This window comes from Vombatus ursinus, unplaced genomic scaffold (assembly GCF_900497805.2).
Source record: "Vombatus ursinus unplaced genomic scaffold, bare-nosed wombat genome assembly UNPS02014798.1, whole genome shotgun sequence".
Taxonomy (NCBI): Eukaryota; Metazoa; Chordata; class Mammalia; order Diprotodontia; family Vombatidae; genus Vombatus; species Vombatus ursinus.
The window spans coordinates 8327682-8346374 of NW_020954576.1; the positions used below are offsets into that span (position 1 = coordinate 8327682).

An 18693-nucleotide genomic window follows, 5' to 3' on the forward strand; every position below is an offset into this window, starting at 1 on the left:
TTTTCTATTTTTGCTAGCAAAAGGGATAAAGGCTTGAGGCTGCAGCTTATTTTCTCAGGATGCAGAGGTCAAGTAAAAACTTCGGTTTTATTGACAGAACTTGTTCGTTTCTGTGTGCACGTGTGTGTGTGTGTGTGTGTGTGTGTGTGTGTAATTTTGTATTCTTTTAGTTGAAGCTGAAATGTAACCCTCTTTCCACCTATGAATTCAGGAATCTTAGGTTGAGTGCACATACATCTTCTTTGGGAGCTGGCAGAAGCATTTATCCAGGTGTAGTATGTATTTTACGGCTGCATGTGTCTATTTCATTTCTCTCTACCAGGCTGTAAACTCCATGAAGGTGGAAAACATGTTTCAACTAAACTTTGTACCTCAACCAAAACCTAGCACAGTGCTCTGCACATAGTGGGAACTTAATATATGTTTGTTGGATGGATGGATAAATACTGTGAGGCACACTGGTATAATAGAAAGAACACTGGATTTGAACTTATGAGTCCTGCATACAAAAGATATCCAGAGATCTACAGGAGACAAAAATCTAAGAAAAGATCATAGGATCATAGTATTTAGAGCCGGCAGACCTCAGAGGCTGTCCAGTCCAATCCTCCTATTTTACAGATGAGGAAACTGAGACTCAGCAAGGTTTGGTGACTTATTCAATAGGACAAGAGCCAGTAGTAAAATCCTTAGCGTATCTATATAAAAATCTCCAAAGTTTAGGCAACCTGCAAGATGAACTAGAGGTCTTAATGCAAAAAAGGCAGACTGATCTCATGGAATCATTGAGATTTGCTGGGATGAAAAAAATCTGACAAGAATATGGCTCCAAATGTGTATACCACATTCAAAATAAATATGGTAGTTAAATGGATCATATTGTATATTCATGAAAAAATCCAGGAAGCATAGGAGATATGCACAGTAGTAAGATTTTGGGAGATCATAGGAGGGGGGAATAAAAGCAATTTTCTTTTTTTTTCTGTCATTAAGAATATACTACAGATTAACTAGACAAAAAGAGGGTATAAATGAGGAGTCCAAGAAACTGATCACAAACCTGGCAGAAAGCCATAATAAAGTAGTGAAGGAAGACTAAAATTATTTAGAAATATACTTGGAACTTTCTCTTTTCCCAATGCTCAACTAGGTGGCACAATGGATAGAATAGTGGACCTGGAGTCAAGTTGCCCTGAATTCAAATCTAGCCTCAGACTAGTAACTGTCTGACCCTGGGCAAGTCACTTAACCTCTGTCTGCCTCACTCACCTCAAATGTAAAATAAATGGGGATAATAATAACATCTGCCTCTCAGGGTCATTGTAAGGATCAAATGAAATATTTGTAAGGCACTTATCACAGTGCCTGGCACATAGGAAATATTTAATAAATGCTTTTAAAAGAAGACTAACTACCAACTTCTTCCTTTGTCTTAATGATACTTTTTTTCTTGCCTTGTCTTAATAATAATTTTGTCTTTCAAAAATGTAGAGGAACCAACAAAGAGAAATTGTATTCACTTTCTCATTCTCATTAACAGGGAAATTACTGGTTGCTCATGTGAAATCATGGGAACTTTGTGGGAAAGTGATCACTCCCTCCTAGGGTACAAACCCTGAGTGAAAAGAAAGCTGGAAATGGTTTGATATGCACCCTAGATTTGGAGAGAGTAGATTTTAAAAGTTTCAGAAAGTCCCACTGACATAAATTCTACAATTGAAATTAGCTCATTAAGTACAGACACTCTCAAGAATAAAATTTTGAAAACCAAAAGGCGACAAATGTTGGAGGGGATGTGGAAAAATTGGGGCATTAATTCATTGTTGGTGGAATTGTGAACTGATCCAACCATTTTGGAGAGCAATCTGGAATTATGTCCAAAGAGTTATAAAACTGCCTATACCTTTTGACCCAGCAATACCATTACTAGGTCTATTTCCAAATATGATTAGGGAAAAAGAAAAAGAACCTGTATGTTCTAAAATATTTGTAACAGCTCTCTTTGTGGTGGTAAAGAAGTAAAAATTGCAGGGATGCCTGTCAATTGTGGAATGGCTAAACAAATTGTGGTACATGTTCATGATGGAATATTACTCTGCTATAAGAAATGATGAGCTCAATGATTTTAGAAAAGCATGGAGAGACCTCCACAAAATAATGAAGAGTGAAATGAGCAGAACCAAGAAAAAGTTGTATACAGTAACAATAATATTTCTTTAAGAACAGATTTTGACTGTTATAAATACCCAAATTAACTCCAAAGGACATATGAAGGTAGACACCATCCGCATTTGGAGGAAGAACTGATAAATAGAAGTATGAATAGAATAATTTTACATACATATACATATATATGTATATATATATATTTGTGTGTAATGGTAGACATCCCTAAGGTGGGGGATGAGGAGGAGGGAAGAAAACAAAAGAAAAAGAGAAATTTACATGATAATTTATATATATATATATTTAAAAGGAATAGCAAGTTATTCATCATAGATCTGCAGTTTCATGTGCAATCATCTTTTTTTTATTATACTATATTATGGAAATGGTTGTTTTGTTCCATAAGTTAAAAATTAAATAAATAAGTAAATACATGAAAACAAAAAGGAAACAGTTCTGATGAGGAAAATGGGAAGATGACTTAAAAAAACAATATGAATGTACTGGGGACTTATCCACCAACTTAAGCTTTAAAAATATTTGAACAGAAAATGGAAAGCAAGGGCAGGTAACAGAGGATGCCTATAAACACATGGCACAGTACTTACTATGAAAGAGTTTTAATGCTCAAAATAAGCTGATGCTATTAAGGAAAGCCAAGAACAGCCACAAGGATCATTTCTTTAGAGCTGTCCTAGAGGAAAGAAGAAGGTCAAAGAAGGGATAGTCCTGTTTAGGGTAGGGGAAGCAACACCTCAAATCAGAGAGGGGGCAGAGCTGCTTAGTTCCCATTCTATTTCTGTATTCTCTTGCCAAGGATATTGAGACAGGAAAGGATAGAACAAAAATGGCTAATAGTGTTACCTGAAGAGAGCGGTACTAAGAGTAGCACCTAACTTCTCTTGGTGAATTCAAGTCGGTCAGCCCAGATGAACTACATCGTCATGGTAATGAAACAATATTGGCAGCTGTGGTTGCAGAGACATTTTTCACTGATAGTGAAAGATTGTTGAGAACAGGAAAGATGAAACAGTGTAGGAGAACGGCATATGTTGCCCCAATTTAAAAAATTGTCCAAAATTGCTTATCTCCTTATGGGTAAGCAAATCAACTAGATCAATAATCCAGGGAGAGGGATGGTCATAATGAGAATTGAAAAATTCAGAAGGCAGTCTCACAAAACCTTAAATCCAATTTGTGTCTGCAGGCTGGGTGTTTGTTACAATATCCAGTCTCATGGCAATATTACTTGGTATTGGCAGTGGGCAGGAAGTAAAATAAATGTGGCGAGACAATGGTTAGAGGAGTTATACTGACATTAGTTACAGTAAATTAAGTGCTTTTATAGAAGTGGGGTACAGGAATGGCTGGCCCTAAGCAAAATTGTGAAATGGATTAAGTTTATCATTACAGCCTTCTTCTTTCCCTTTTTAGTATCTCCTTCTTCATTTCTGGACTCCTCTATCAGATGACTCTGGGGACCCATTGCCCTCATATTTTCCATACACTGCCTAAGGCCCCCATTTTAGTGTCTCTCCCAGGCTAAGTGACCCCAATGAATACTCCAGTATCCAATTAAAATTTACCCATCCACTATCCCAAACCCTAAGCACCCTGCTTTTTTCCAGGTCATAGGAAACCTTTGATAAACCAATTTGTGTTAATAAATGATAATGTGTTACTGTCTTAACCCTCTCAGATATATTTTTAAAATTAACCTTCTAGAAATAATATACTAACCTGACTCCCCCAAATAAGTGATGAAGCTGAGAATTTCTGGTCCAGCAGCAAGCCTGTTGGGTCATAGTTTGGGGTAAGTGGGACTCCATGGTACCTCTTCATTTTACTTTTTAAGGGAGAAGGCTGACAAAGGCACAGCAGAATCATCCTTGTAATCATGTAGGAAGATTTACTTAATTTAGAGTTGACCCTAAGCAAAGTGATATATTGGGTTCTTTAGTCACTTGGGAAATATTGGAGTCCATGTTGTAACTTTTTGTTCTGTACCTTAGCTGTGCCTTACCTTGAATGGGTAAAACCATTAAACATTTCAGTGGTGAGACAGCATTTGATAATTACATGGAAGAAACAAGTAATTAATCACCGTTCATGTAAAGCTGAACATCTTGCACACAAAGGTAGGTGGATAGATATTAGGTTTGCACAATGTTCCCAAACTTCTAGAGCAGTGTTTTCCAAACTAAACTCTCATGTGGACTGGTGAGATAGCTAAATGCCCTTTGATGGATTGAATCTTGAGTATAGTCCCATGCCCTTTACATCTTCAACTCCTGGGAATGGGAGCTGGGAGAAGGAGGAAGCCAGGACTGGAATTGATAGGATGCAGAGAGAAAGGGGGGGGGGGGGTTAAGTTTATAGGTTATTAGATACAAGAACCTTGGGTCATCAAACTTTCACAGGTTGATAAAGTTTTGCTGTATTCTGAAGTCAGCTGGTAGAAACAGCAGTTGAGGAATACTACAGAGGTGTCAAAGTCTTGGCTACCCACAAAACTCCCTAGTGTGGCCAGAATCAGATTAAAATGTAATTGGGAAATGTTTAACAAAATGAATAAAAATACGATACAACATAGACAATGTTAATTTTGGTTTTCTAAGTAACCTCATCTGTAAAATGACCTGGAGAAGACAATGGCAAACCATTTCAGTAGCTTTGCCAAGAAAATCCCAAATGGGGTCATGGAGAATCAGACATGACTGAAATGACTGAACAATTTTTTAAAAATGGTGATTTCTATCTGTATTTGACACCACTGGTCTAGAGCGTGTCTCGTTTTTTTCCATCATCCAGTCTGTTTATTCAGAAGGTAGGCATGCTGCTTTTTGGTGGCTGTATTGGATGAGTTCCCCTAAACCCACTAGGCCTCTTAATGGAACAGACCTTAACTTGCACAGCTGAAATGCTTTACATTTGAAAAAGCTAAGAGTGGACCTTGTACTTGTACTTTAAATAGTGATAAGATTGAACTTTAAATAGTGATGAGGATGTTGTCCTAGATCCTCTGCTAAGTGGCTTCACTTGGGCCTGGTGGTAGATATGCCCCATATCAGAGTCAGGCCATTTCACGTATCTTATGTCTTTGACTTCTCTCCAGGCCCTTTGACTTTGTGTTGCCATTATTAGGATTTCTTCAACATTCTGATTTCATAAAGTATTGAATGCATCAATGGGATGCTGCTTTAAATAATTCAACTCAATCTCTATAGTCTAAATTATTCCCTGAGAACAAGAAAGGTACATTAGGAAGTGCACAGACTCTAGCTAGTTAATTTGAGATTGGGAATGTTTGCTCAGGAAAGCATAGATTTTTATCTACCTGCTTAGTATCAAGGCTACTGTGCTATTTGGTCTCAGACTTTGAGATTGTAATACAATTTACCTGTGTTGGTGACTAAGCTAAAAGCAGATGATCTCTTTAGAAGCCCATTTTTAATGGAGAAATTGAGAGGTTTGTCCAAGGTCTCCCAACAAAGGTTTCCATTGATAAAGTATGAAAATAATATCAGTCTTAGTTTAAGCAAAGACATGGCCCACATCTGGTCTCTCCCTAATGCTTCTGTCCAGCTGTAAGAAAACTACTCATTATAGCTTTTATTAACATTGGCTCTTTGGTGTCAGTTTAAGGTTAAAAACAATGGTTCTAGTTCTTCCAAGTGAAAATTCTCTAATCAACCTGGAGAGAAACAGATTTGGAAAATGAAATATGGCATAAAAATAACCAGCATATATAAATAATGCTTCCTTCAAAGCATAGCTCAGGTCTTTCTTGATCTCCCGATCTCCCTAAACTCCACACACTGGATAGTATCTCTCCCTCTTGAAATTATAATCTATTACATTTTATGTAGTTTGTGTTTACTTATCCATGTTAATTGAGACAATGTGGCTGTAGTGGATAGGGAATTGAACTTGGAATCAGGAAGGTCTGGGTTCAAATTGGGTTTCAGACACATACTAGCTATGTGACCCTGGGAAAGTCACTGAACTTTGAGAGAAATTATTATTTCTCTCATATCAATAATGGATTATTGAATTAGGACCAGAATTGTTTCCCTTCCTATTTCCTCATTCAGAAGCCAGAAACCTATAGGTTTTTTAGTCTTTTTTTTTTTTTAGTTAGGCTTTTTTTGGGTTAGGTTTTTTTGGGTTAAGTGATTTGCCCAGGGTCACACAGCTAGTAAGTGTTACGTGTCTGAGGCGGATTTGAACTCAGGTCCTCCTGAATCTAGGGCCAGTGCTCTATCCACTGTGCCACCTAGCTGCCCCAGTTTTTCAGTCTTTTGAAGGACATTGTTGGTGGATGAGATTGCCCAAATCCCTTTACATGCTTTTCAGTCCTGGTTAGGAGATCCCACCCAACTAGAGAACCTTACAAAGAATTCAATCTAAGGTGAATTCCAGCCTATTTTGTTCTATTCAGGCTTGGGTAGGGAGTAAATCTTTTGTCTAGATTGCCCAGGCTGGGGGTGGTGTGGCTTGACATAATCTTTCTTTATGAGAAACATAATCAAAGTCAAGGCTCCCAGCCCCTCATTAGAATAGGTCCACCTCTCATCATAATATTCATTCTCCTCATTAATTGTTAACCAGAGTTTATTTCCAGCCATTGGGAACACCCACTATTCCAAGAGCATTTAAGTGTCAAGAAACCATCATGATCTCTCTTTGGCATTCAAGAATGCCATTGACCCCTTTTATTAATTATTCACTAACAATAATGAATAAAATGATCAATTACCCAGAAACTATGTCACTTGAGCTTTTTATACATCCTCACCTATAAAATAAGAGGGTTGGATTTGATGGCCTATAGGGTCCTATCTAGCCCTAAGTCTATGTTGCTGTGATGCCTCCTCCCCCAATCTAGAATTTAAGATCCCCAAGGGTATGGAGTGTTTTGGTTTTGTCTTTGCACCCTTAGTATTTGTCACAGTACCTTGAGCTTAGCAGAAAAGCTTAATAAATGTTTAATAAATTGAGGAAGATTATCTCACCAAGAACACCATCAGGAATCAGCACTAAGGTGACCTAGGCCCTAATGTAAGTTCTAAAATGCTCTCAACATACCTGGGAAATATATTTATATTATTTCATTAAACTGATTGTGGTCCGCAGGACATTTTTAGTTATTACAGCCCTAGTTGCATTGAGTGCTGCCTCCTGGCCCTCCATGTAAACCATACTTTTCTCACTTTTTCTCTATTCCCTAAAGACCTTGGGACCTTTCCGTCTAACTTACAGCTGAAACCTCCTGTATGTGTTGTCTCCTGTTAGAACATGAGAGCTCCTAGAAAACAAAATCTATCTTGCTTTTTTTCTGTTGTAGCCATAGGTTAAACACAGGCTTAGCACATAGTAAGTGTTTAATAAATGCTTTTGTATTCATTCATCTATTTATGCACCCAGCCAAGAGTTAGTGACAGCCATGGAAAGAAAATTCTTACTTTTTCTCAAAGTCATTAGAAACTATGGAAAATACAGTGTAGTGTCAGGCAGAGCAAACCAACCTTGCAGGAGAGCTAACATAAATCAATCTGCCTGCCAAGATTTTTATCAGACAGTAAAATTGGCGCCAGCTTCCCCTAATCCCTTGTTGTTTCCCCTGTAACTGTTGTGGTGCCTTTTATGGGAGGGAACATCAGTAACCTTAAGAAAGCTAGTTTTTAACAAATTAAATGTTCACATTATAATTATATTCTCAAAGATAAATAATAAAAAGTAAATCTATGTTGAATGAATGATATGTATTATAAATATGTACAATGAGTAACATATTAAATAAATGCTTGAATATTTCAAGACTCAGTATTTTCATCAGTGTGGTTACTCCCTCCTCTGAGGCTACTTGATACCCTCTCCCTGCCTTAGTACATGGTCTTTATGAGCTTTTGCAGCTAAAAATATTCATCACTTTTGATTTCCTTTCCAAACAGGCTAATCTTTGGATGACTGACATATAGTATATTACTGGGTCTTGATCTGAACTTTAACAATTCCACTGGATATTTCTTTCCAAGTTAACATTGAACCATTAATGACTATTCTTTGGGTCTACCGATTCAAGCAGATTCAGATCTGTCTAATTGTATTTTCGTCTGGCACACACCTCTCCATCTTTGCCATAGAAACAGCAATGAGGGACTAGATGAAATGCTTTACTGAATTATGTCCACTTCATTCTCTTAATATACCGGTTTAAGAACCCTATTTTTTAAAAAAGGAAATGAGCTAAGTCTGGCATGCCCTGTTCTTGGCAAAGCTAGATTCACTCTTCGGGATTGCTTCCTTTTCTAAATGTTAATTAAGGCAGTTAGGTGGATAGAGTGTTGGACTTACAGTCAGTAAGATGAGTTTAAATCCTGTCTCCAACACTTAGTAGCTATATGACCTTGGGTAAGTCACATAACCTCTCTCACACTCAGTTTATTCATCTGCAAAATGAGAACAATAATAGCACCTGCCTCACAAGGTAGTAGGTGGGACAATAATAAATCAAATGCATTCAGAACTTATTCCCTTTGAGTCCTAGCCTAATGCTCTTTCCACTATACGCCTTTAGATCTCTAGTTCCTCTCTAGATAACCAATGGTGATATATAAGTCTTGGATAAGAAACCAAGCTAAATTTAGCTCTAAAGGTTCACAGGAAGTCTTGAAAATGCACATAGATTGATATTAACACTATATATGGAGTCTTTCTTCTGAAAAGCTTGACGTAACTCCAATCTTTATCACATCACATCCTAGCTAAGTACCTTGATGAAAAGTAATAACTGCAGTAGATATACAAAGAAAGGACGAGTGAAGCTCACCAGCTTGTCCTCAGTTTCCTTGCAAGTCACAGCAAGAAAATGGAACTAAAGCTTCCTGACTTAGAGCATTGGCTTGGTGCCACATTATATATTTATTAAGTAGTTGTGGGTTTTCTGTAGCAGCTTTTCCTTGAAAAACTCAGGGAGCTACCCTGAGAACTTTTCAACCATAAACATTCCTCCTACGGATAAACAGGGGGAGTAGAGCAGCAAGAGAGAGAACAGGAGCCACAAACAGAGCTGGTCAATAGCACAGTACAGAGTGAATCCTGTAAGTCAAACTTGACTGAAGACCACGCTGCATTTCTGTGTGTGTGTGTGTGTGTGTATGAGAGTGAGCATGAGAGTGAGAGAGAGAGAGAGAGAGATTCAGACAGACAAACAGAGACAGAGGCAACAGGGAGGAGAAAAAAATGATCCTCAAATACAGTTATAAATTCTGCAGTTCTGGTGTCTCATTTGTGATAACTCTAAGAAACATTGTGTCTAGCAATGGATTTGGAGTTTAGCAAAATTTTACTTAGTAGCTGTGCAAACCCTGGTAAATCATTTAATTTCTTTCTGTCTCAGTTTCCTCATATGTAAAAAGGGAATAATAATAGTGCCCAACATCTGGGGTTAGTGTGAGGATGAGATAACATATAAAAAGTGCTTTGCAATCCTTAAAGTGTTTTATAAATAAACCATCCCTTCAATATTCTTGAGTTTAGTCTGGAATCAAAGGTAAACTCAGTGGCTTAAACTTTATAGGCTCCATTCTCTTCCCTTTTTTGTGTATCTGAACATTCATCCCTTCTCGCTCCTATGATTATCTCTTCTGTTTTCCGTGACATTTCCAAGATAACTTCTGTTGGTTCAGTGGTCATCTGCCAGTCCTTGTAGTACCCTATGACATGGTTCATTGGATTTAGTAAATTGCAGTCCTCCAGATTGGCAGGATGCTTTCTTACCATCTCCCTGGTCATCTTGGGTACCAATTCATTGTGGGCCATTTTTATTCTGTTCTTTTCATTCCAAAGTCTCTGTCTTTGTCTCTGTCTCTCTGTGTGTGTGTGTGTGTGTGGGTGTCCCTCTCTGTCTGTCTGTTTCTCTCAAAAGAGATGTGAATTTAAAAATGAGCAACTCTGCCCTCTCTCCAGAACTGGTTAGTATTGCCTCATCTACTCCAAACATCACTCCTATCCCTTCCTTTATCTGCTGCTTCTCCTCTATATAGCTAAGAACAAAAGAAAGAAATCAAGCCCTAAATTCCTTTTGCTATCTTGAGCTTTCCTTACTAACCTCTGATTTTTAGCATTCCTGAGACTATTCTTACAGGTCTGGGTCATATTTATCCTCTGCTATTATCTTGTGTTGTATGTGTGTATGTATGTGTGTATGTATGTATGTATGTATACCTATATAAACACACATGTACACACATTTATATAACACACATATATCTCGCATATACATACATAAAACATAAGATGACGGAGGATAAGAATAGATACACATACGTGTATATATGCACACACATTACACACATGTGTATTGTGTATGTGTATACATACTTGCACATCTATGTGTGTATATAAACATATATGTATCTTTTTATAGGTATCTTTTTAAAAATTTTAATTAGTTGCTGAGCTTCTTATGTATTTTGAGTTCTTGGTTTGGCAGTGTGCCATATCAGATAGAGCTGGCCTCAGAGTAAAGACGGCCTTGGTTTAAAGTCTCATGTCTGATACGTACTGGTTGTATGGATCTGGGAACAGTTGCAGGCAACTGTCTGCAAGTATAAGTTGTAAAGCAGGAGCCAATCTACATTGGTAGAGTATATTTCCTTTCTGGGATTTCCCTATACCAATGAAATCACAATTTCAGTCGTTGAAAAAAAATGGTATAAACTTTTCAGCCCAAATCTCTGAACAGGCAACTGATTTTCCTGCTTATTTCAGTTTTTGCCCGTACGCATTCTGACATCAACCTGGCCTGGTTTCTTAATGTACTTTAAACTTGCCTTCTCACTCAGACATTGCTTCATCAGATTCAGGATTATATTTCTCTGCTCTTTACCACACTCTCTCTACCTCCACATGTATTTGCCAGTCACTGACATAGAAAAAGCTCTGCCTTGGGCAGGGTATGGCACAATGTGAAATGATGAAGAGAGAAACAAGAAAAGAACTGAGGATAAAGGACAAAACCATGAATGACACATACCTTAAGGGTCAGAGGAACAAAAGAGTCAGAAAATGTGATAAGGATGGGGCAGAAGGCAAGAAAGGAACAAGAAGAATGTGGTGTCATTGAAGCCAAGAGAGAGAATGCTCAATGATGTCTAGTGCTATAAAGATGTACAAAGGAATGAAGACTAAACCAAAAAAAAAAAGCTACTGGGTTTGCCACTGAGGGGGTCATTAGGGATCTTTGAGAAAGCAGTTTTTGTATGGTGGCTGGGATAAATGCCAATTTATAAAAAGTTGAGAGTGGCTCATAATAATAGTAAAATAATGATAGCTAACATTTATGTGGCACTTATGTGCCAGGCACTGTGCCAAGTGCTTTATAACTATTATCTTATTACAACAATCCTGGGAGGTATATGCTATTATTGCCCTCATTTTACAGATAAGGAAACTGAAGCTAGGTGACTTGCCCAGAATCACACAGCTAGTAAGAGTTTGAGGACAGAATTGAATTCAAGTCTTCCTGACTCCAGACTCAGAACTTTACCTACACAGTCACCTCACTGCCTAACTGATCCAAAAGAAAAGCTATCAGGTATAGTTTCACTGTACACTTATTACTGGGCAGCTAGATGGTGCAGTAGTTAAAACACTGGGCCTGGAGTTGGGAAGATTCATCTTCCTGAGTTCAAATCCTGCCTCAGACACTTACTAGCTGTTTGATCCTGGGTGAGTCACATAACCCTGTTTGCCTTCATTTTCTCATCTGTAAAAATGAATTGGAGAGGAAAATGGCAAACCATTCTAGTATCATTGCCAAGAAGACCCCCAAATGGTGTCACAAAGAGTTAGACATGACTAAAAAACATCTCAACCCTTACCACTCTATTTCTGGAATACTGTGTTTAGTCCTGGACACCTCATTTTAGAAAAGATAGATAAGTGAGAGCATATTCCGAAGCATCTAATCAGGATAATGAAAAGAACAAACAATATGCCACCTGAGGATCAGTTATAGGGTCTGTGGAAATTTGCCCTGGAGGAAAGAAGATTTAGGGGCAATGTTACAATTTTCTTCAAGTGTTTGAAGAGCTATCATATGGGAGAGTTCTACTTGGCTTGAGAAAATAGAGCAAGAAGACAGGAGACAGCAGTGGTCGGATATTGAAGACAGGCAGATTTAGGCTCACTTTTGCAAAGAAAGACTTTCTAATAATTACATCTATTCAAAAGTAGAATGAGTCCCCTAAGAAGTAGTGAGTTCTCCTTCATTAGCAGCTTTGATGAAGAAGATGGACCTACATATTACGGATGTTGTAAAAGAGGTGGATTATTGCTCAGGTATGGCTTAGACTAGTCCACTTGGATGGGTCCCCAACTTTTAAATTCTCTGATTCTATGTAGATAAACTTTTTCATGAAATATGGTGGTAAAAGAGAAAAGACAATAGTTGGACATAGTAAATAGTTTGATGGAACATTTTTTTGTTTTAAGAATTAAGGAGACCTTTGCATTTTTGTATACAGGAGCCAGGGGACATAAACCACCTTTAAAAGATATTAAAAGCAGAGAACTGGAAAAGGAAAGAGAGTAGAAAAGAAGTAAGAAATTGTCAAGATAGGGAGTGGAAGAAATGAATCATGGGAATTTTAACACTATATGACATTTTAGGAGAAGTAAAAGAACTAGACCCCAAATCATGGGTTTTAATTTCCTGTAGATGGTAAACTCCTTGAATATGGGACCTGGTTGACCAAGCACTGACTCCAAGGACGTGTGAAATTAATGTAATTCCAATCAGAGAGTCCTTAGATCCCCCAAGAGGGAGCTAGTTCAAAGAACAATCTCAGAATGTCGTCACCCATTAAATAAATAAAAAAGAGAGAGACCATTTTTATGATCTAATCTCTAGAGAGCCAAGAGGAAACTTCTGGAGTTAATGTCATGAGAGCAGGGAGGGTGGGAACCTGCTATTTGTATTAGAGGAGCCAAAGGAGATTAATGATTACACTTCATTTCTTACCTTTTACATAAAAAGTATTAACACTGGATGTCTTCATATTGCCCTTCACCGAAAAGAATGAACAGGTACTAAGGAATTATAGATCAAATATAACTAGCCTTGTCTTGGATTAGAGCAAAAGATTTCATCAATAGAACTTTCCTTTGAGGCAAGTGACTAAGCTGTTTGTCCATGCCTTCTCAGGCATCTATAATTGAAATTTACAGCCTTATCTAGAAATGTACCTCCCTTGGGCCAAGGACCTTCTCTTTAGAACAGTATATGGTATTATTTCCTTTCTTCCTTCCCTAATTTCTTTCCTTCCTTCTTTGTTCCAGCCCTGCCCTCCCTTCCTTCCTATGTACTTTTATCTACCTATTTACTGAAATGGTGTGTGTGTGTGTATGTGTTTAGCTGAGAATATGAAGTAGAGACTCTAGTCACTCCCTAAATACCTTGTACATAACTCCCTTGAATTGATTGCATATTAATTCTGTATGTATTATGTATGTACATGCTGTCTTCCCAGATAGGCTATAAGCTCCTTGAGGAACATATAACTGTTTTGTTTTTGTCTTTGTATTCATAGTACCTACCATGGTATCTGACACATAGTAGGCACTTAATATATGCTTGCAGATCAATTGTCACATATTCATTCTTAGTTACTTCCTATGTATCATTTATCATGCTGAATCAAGTAAGAAACCAAACATTCACAAGTGCAAATTAATTTTTGTTGAAACCAGTGGGATTTGGTGAGTCATTCAAGTAGTAGGTTACCTCATAAAATCTGTTCTATGATGTCAAGAGGTATAAGTTACAAAACAAATGCAAAGTTGATTTTGAACTTTGGGGTATGGATGTGTATATGTTATTGAATGTAAATAGAATATGGCAAACTTTTTTAACCATTAGTTTTTTTTATTCAGTTAATAAGATGGCATAGGTGCTTATTAATATGGTACTTTGCCATTAATATGCACTTAATGAACTTTGGTTGAGTTAAATTATTTAACAGAAAGATATGAGAAATTGAAAAGGAAGAGGAGATGAGGGAGGACTGATGAAAAAAGTAGTACCTGATCTGGACTTCAAAGGAAGGGATGAATTTTCTTAAAATTAAGTCATTTAATAAATGTTGAATTAGATGACGCAGTGGGTAGACTACTGGCCCTGGAGTCAGGAAGATATGAATTCAAATCCAGCCCCAGACAACTACTAACTGTGTGACCTTGGACAAGTCACTTGACCCTATTTGCCTCAGTTTCCTCATCTGTAAAATAAGAGAAGGAATGATCACTCCACTATCTTTGTCAAGAAAACCCTAAATGGACTCATGAGAGTAGGATGTGACTGAAAAACGACTAAACAACAAAAAAAGCAGATGGTATGGAATTCAGACAGAAAGAATATTATCACGGAAACTGTATATGGTGGGGTGGTGACTTTTTTTTTTAGAACAAAACCATTATATTTCCATTAGTAGGTACAGAGGATTTTGTGATATGGATGAAAATCATCATCATATGAAAAGCAAATAATACAAATATACTTTACTTTGGAAAAAAGTTTACATAAGTAACAGGACACTTTGGAAACACTCTTGCTTAACCATGTTACTGAACAAAAACAATGCCACTTTAAACACAAACATCCTCCTCTGCAATGTGTATTTGGACATAAGAGGACAGCACTTGGTTTAAAAAAAAAATTACCTTAGAGTAGCTAGGTGTCACAGGGGATAGAGCGCTGGCCCTGAAGTCAGGAGGACCTGAGTTCAAATCCAAGCCTCAGACCAAACACTTGACACTTACTAGCTGTGTGACCCTGGGCAAGTCACTTAACTCTAATTGCCTAAAAAAAAAAAATGACTTCATGTTAAGGCCTGGTCACCTAAGTGTAAACAACGTAGAATGAATTTGCCATACATAGTTTTGATGACTAGTTAGAGAAAATCCATGGTGTCTCTGCGTTTTGAGAGCTACAGAACACATACCTTCACTCACCCTCCTGGAGGGTCTACGATGAGTTCTTGGCAGGCAGGACTAAAGAAGAATATCAAACAAGTTTTACAAATCATTTAGAGTGAATTGCCAGTTTTCCCTTTAAGGACATTAAGAAACAGGTAACAATAGAAAGACACTGCTTAGAAGTTATTCTACTCACTTTGGTGCAAATGTTTTTTTGTTTTTATTTGTGATTTATGTGCTTGTCTGATTCATGCACTTACAGTACAAACTCTAGTCACCTGCCACAAAGCATTAAAGCACAATATGCCCATTATTCCTTAGGCATCTGCATTTTTCAAGTTTTAATATTTATTCTTCTACATCCAGACAGTGTCAGCAGTTCTTGGATATTAAATATATGTGTGTGTGCATATATATAGATAGATAGATAGATAGATAGATAGATAGATAGATAGATAGATATAGATATATATAAAATGGAGTAGCTATATTCTAAAAATGCAAATGCCTATAACAACCATGTTACTAGGGGGAAGGGAATTTTCAGACAAGAAATAAAGCAAACAAGTTCACTTGGAGGGAATGTGGTTCAAGTCTTTGGATTAAAAACTAAACAACACAAAACCCCCAGATTTTCCCCAGAGAAGCCGGCCATTATGGGAATTTCCAGAAAACCCCATTTTCTTCTACCAAAGGGACCTTAAAAACCCCATTCCAAATATTTAAAAATCTATAGCTACCAGGATACTGTGAAGCCACAATCAGCAGTCAGAAGAGAAAGGATGCCTGTAGATATATCTTGCAGCATAGCATCTTTACCTATCGGTTGATCAGTAATAACCATGGTGTACCAGAAGTGTTATTAAGGATGAGGATGGGAGAATATTGAAAACATTACCTGCCTGTTTGTGAGAAGGCTTTCACGGCTAGGAAATTTTCTAAACAGTACATAAATTCCAGGACATATCTCTTTCTCTTTCTTTTTTCAATGTTAAAAATAACTGAATTAAAAAAAAAAAACTCTTACAGGTAGATACAATGACAATAGGAAGTTACATGGCCAGGACCACAGAAAAAAACCATCAAGACAATGCTATTGGTTCATTAGTATTCCAAGAGGCTAGAAAACCTGTTAACTTTGAAAGCCCTAGCAAAATACCATACTTGTTTATAAACCACTTACTTATAAGACCATACTTTGAGTCTTTTTTTCTTTCCTTTCTTCTTTTTTTTGCATATTACAAATGTACACATTCAGCCTTAAGCATTTTACATTTCTTTGCCAATCTTGCAGCTGAGTATCTTATTCCAGCTGATTTTGGTGTAGGTGGCTGGAAGCTGCCGAAGCAAGGCCTTGAATGTGGTGTCTGACATTGTCTGATCTCACTAATTGTGGTTTGATACTCATTTTCAGCATGTTCTATGATTTTTATAAATTCCTTGGTAGTTTGTACATCATCAGTAATGGTGATTGAATCCTATACGTCTTTGTGACTATTCAACTGAATGTTGCCATCTTCCTAGTAATGGAATCTTTAGCACTCCAACCACCTGAGATGTAGGTAGTGTGATGGTAAACGTCCACTCTGATCTCCAATGACCGTTCCATAAGTTTTTAGGCTGAAATTGGTGGCTCTCAATACAGGCAATAATAGTCTTCTGCCCCTCTATAATTTTGGCATAAATAGTACAGAAGCCATTGGAATAATGATCTTTTACACAGGCCCTTAATGCACTGTCACAGGATTTCCTCCATGACTTCAACACTCCATCTGTATCCTTAGGTTAAGGATCACTTGTTTCTTTCCATAAGTGATCAAACTTAAGGGAAATTTTATTTCCTAGTCCTAAAAATCCGCCACTACCTAGGTCACCATATTCTGTAATTAAGACCTGATCATCATACCCTTCTATCTTCACTGGAGTGAACTGATCCATATTATACTGGGCGAATGCATGAGCTGCCCCTTTCCTGAGAAGATTGTCATTGTGAAGTAGTAACTTGACATCATTAAACACTTCATTAAATTCTTCTGGGGGAGCATGAGTGATGAACTTGGCAGCTATCCACACCTTCTTCTCATCCAACACTAGATCCTCAAAGTCAGCCATCTTGGCTGTTAGAGCACAAAGAATTTCTTTTTTTTTTTTAAATGAGCCAATTTTATCATCCTCTTAACAGCATTTCTTATACAATGGTTTCCAAGAATTTACAAGAAAATTTAGAAACACAATAATCACTTACATAATATCATGAATTTAAAACATGAAACAAAATTTATTAGTCAAATGACATCAAATCAGTCAAATGCATTTCCTAATTATCTAACATTAAAAAATCATTCATTTTACCACCTTTAGCATTTTATATTAATCATATTTAAAACTGAGTACAGCATCCAATTAAAGGAATAAGAATAATTAATATTTACATTGTACTTACCATATGCCAAGTCTTGTGTTAAGCACTTTGCAATCTTATGATTCTCACAGCAACCCAAGGATGTGGGTGCTATTTTTATCCCCTTTACAGATTAGTAAACTGAGATAAATGGAGATAATATTGCTTGCCTAAAATCATTCAGTCACCAAATTTATAGAGATTGAGACTCTTTTTTTTTTTTTGCTTTCTAGTGCCTTTTATTTACTTATTATTTGGACTTAATATTTTATTTTTTTCAATTACATGTAAAGATAGCTTTCAACATTCATTTTTGTAATATTTTGAATTCCAAATTTTTCTTCCTCCCTCCTTCCCTCACCCTTTCCTGAGACAGCAAGCAATCTGATATAGGCTATACATGTACAATCACGCATGACTTTTCATTTAAAGAATTTCTTTTCATTCTTTTTTGGGTAGTGGGGTGGTGGTGAAGGTGTCCAGACCTGTGATTTCATTGGTGTAGAGAAGTAGATAAAATTGAATCTAAAGGGGCAGGGAGGTGGGAGAGGGACACTTTGTGTATTAATAAAATTTTCATCTAGAGAACTGAAAAACTTGTGTTACTCTGCAGTTTAAGAATAGTTTAATTATAGTTTCACAGACTAAGTCTTTTAGTGTTTTCATTATGGATCTTTTTTCCCCCTTCACTTAAAAAGAAGAGTAAACAAAATTCTCTCTAAACCAAAACTTCAATCCATTACTAAATGCAATGTTTCTTGAGAGTTATCAGAAACAAGATACCATAACAGCAAAATTTATAAAATTGTGCTTAGGGTTCTATTTTTTTTTTTGCTCCTCCCTTTCATAATTGCAGTTCCCAATTACTAAGTTCTAGATGAGTTCATGTATAAGTAACATTAAGCCATTTGGACAGAAAGTTTACCCTCTCTCTCCCTCTCTCCTTCCCTCCTCTCTCTCTCTCTCTCTCTCTCTCTCACTCTCATGCTCACTCTCATACACACACACACACACACACACACACACACACACACACACACACACAGAAATGCAGCGTGGTCTTCAGTCAAGTCTGACTTACAGGATTCACTCTGTACTGTGCTATTGACCAGCTCTGTTTGTGGCTCCTGTTCTCTCTCTTGCTG

General features: G+C 37.1%; 1 protein-coding gene and 1 pseudogene across 1 annotated transcript in view; one reads left to right on the plus strand and one right to left on the minus strand.

The window, feature by feature from the left end:
- The window catches only part of LOC114049970 (putative thiamine transporter SLC35F3), a 527549-nt gene that overhangs the window by 33507 nt on the left and 475349 nt on the right, over window positions 1–18693 (plus strand). The window lies entirely within an intron of this gene.
- Window positions 16408–17259, minus strand: LOC114049971 (annotated as a pseudogene).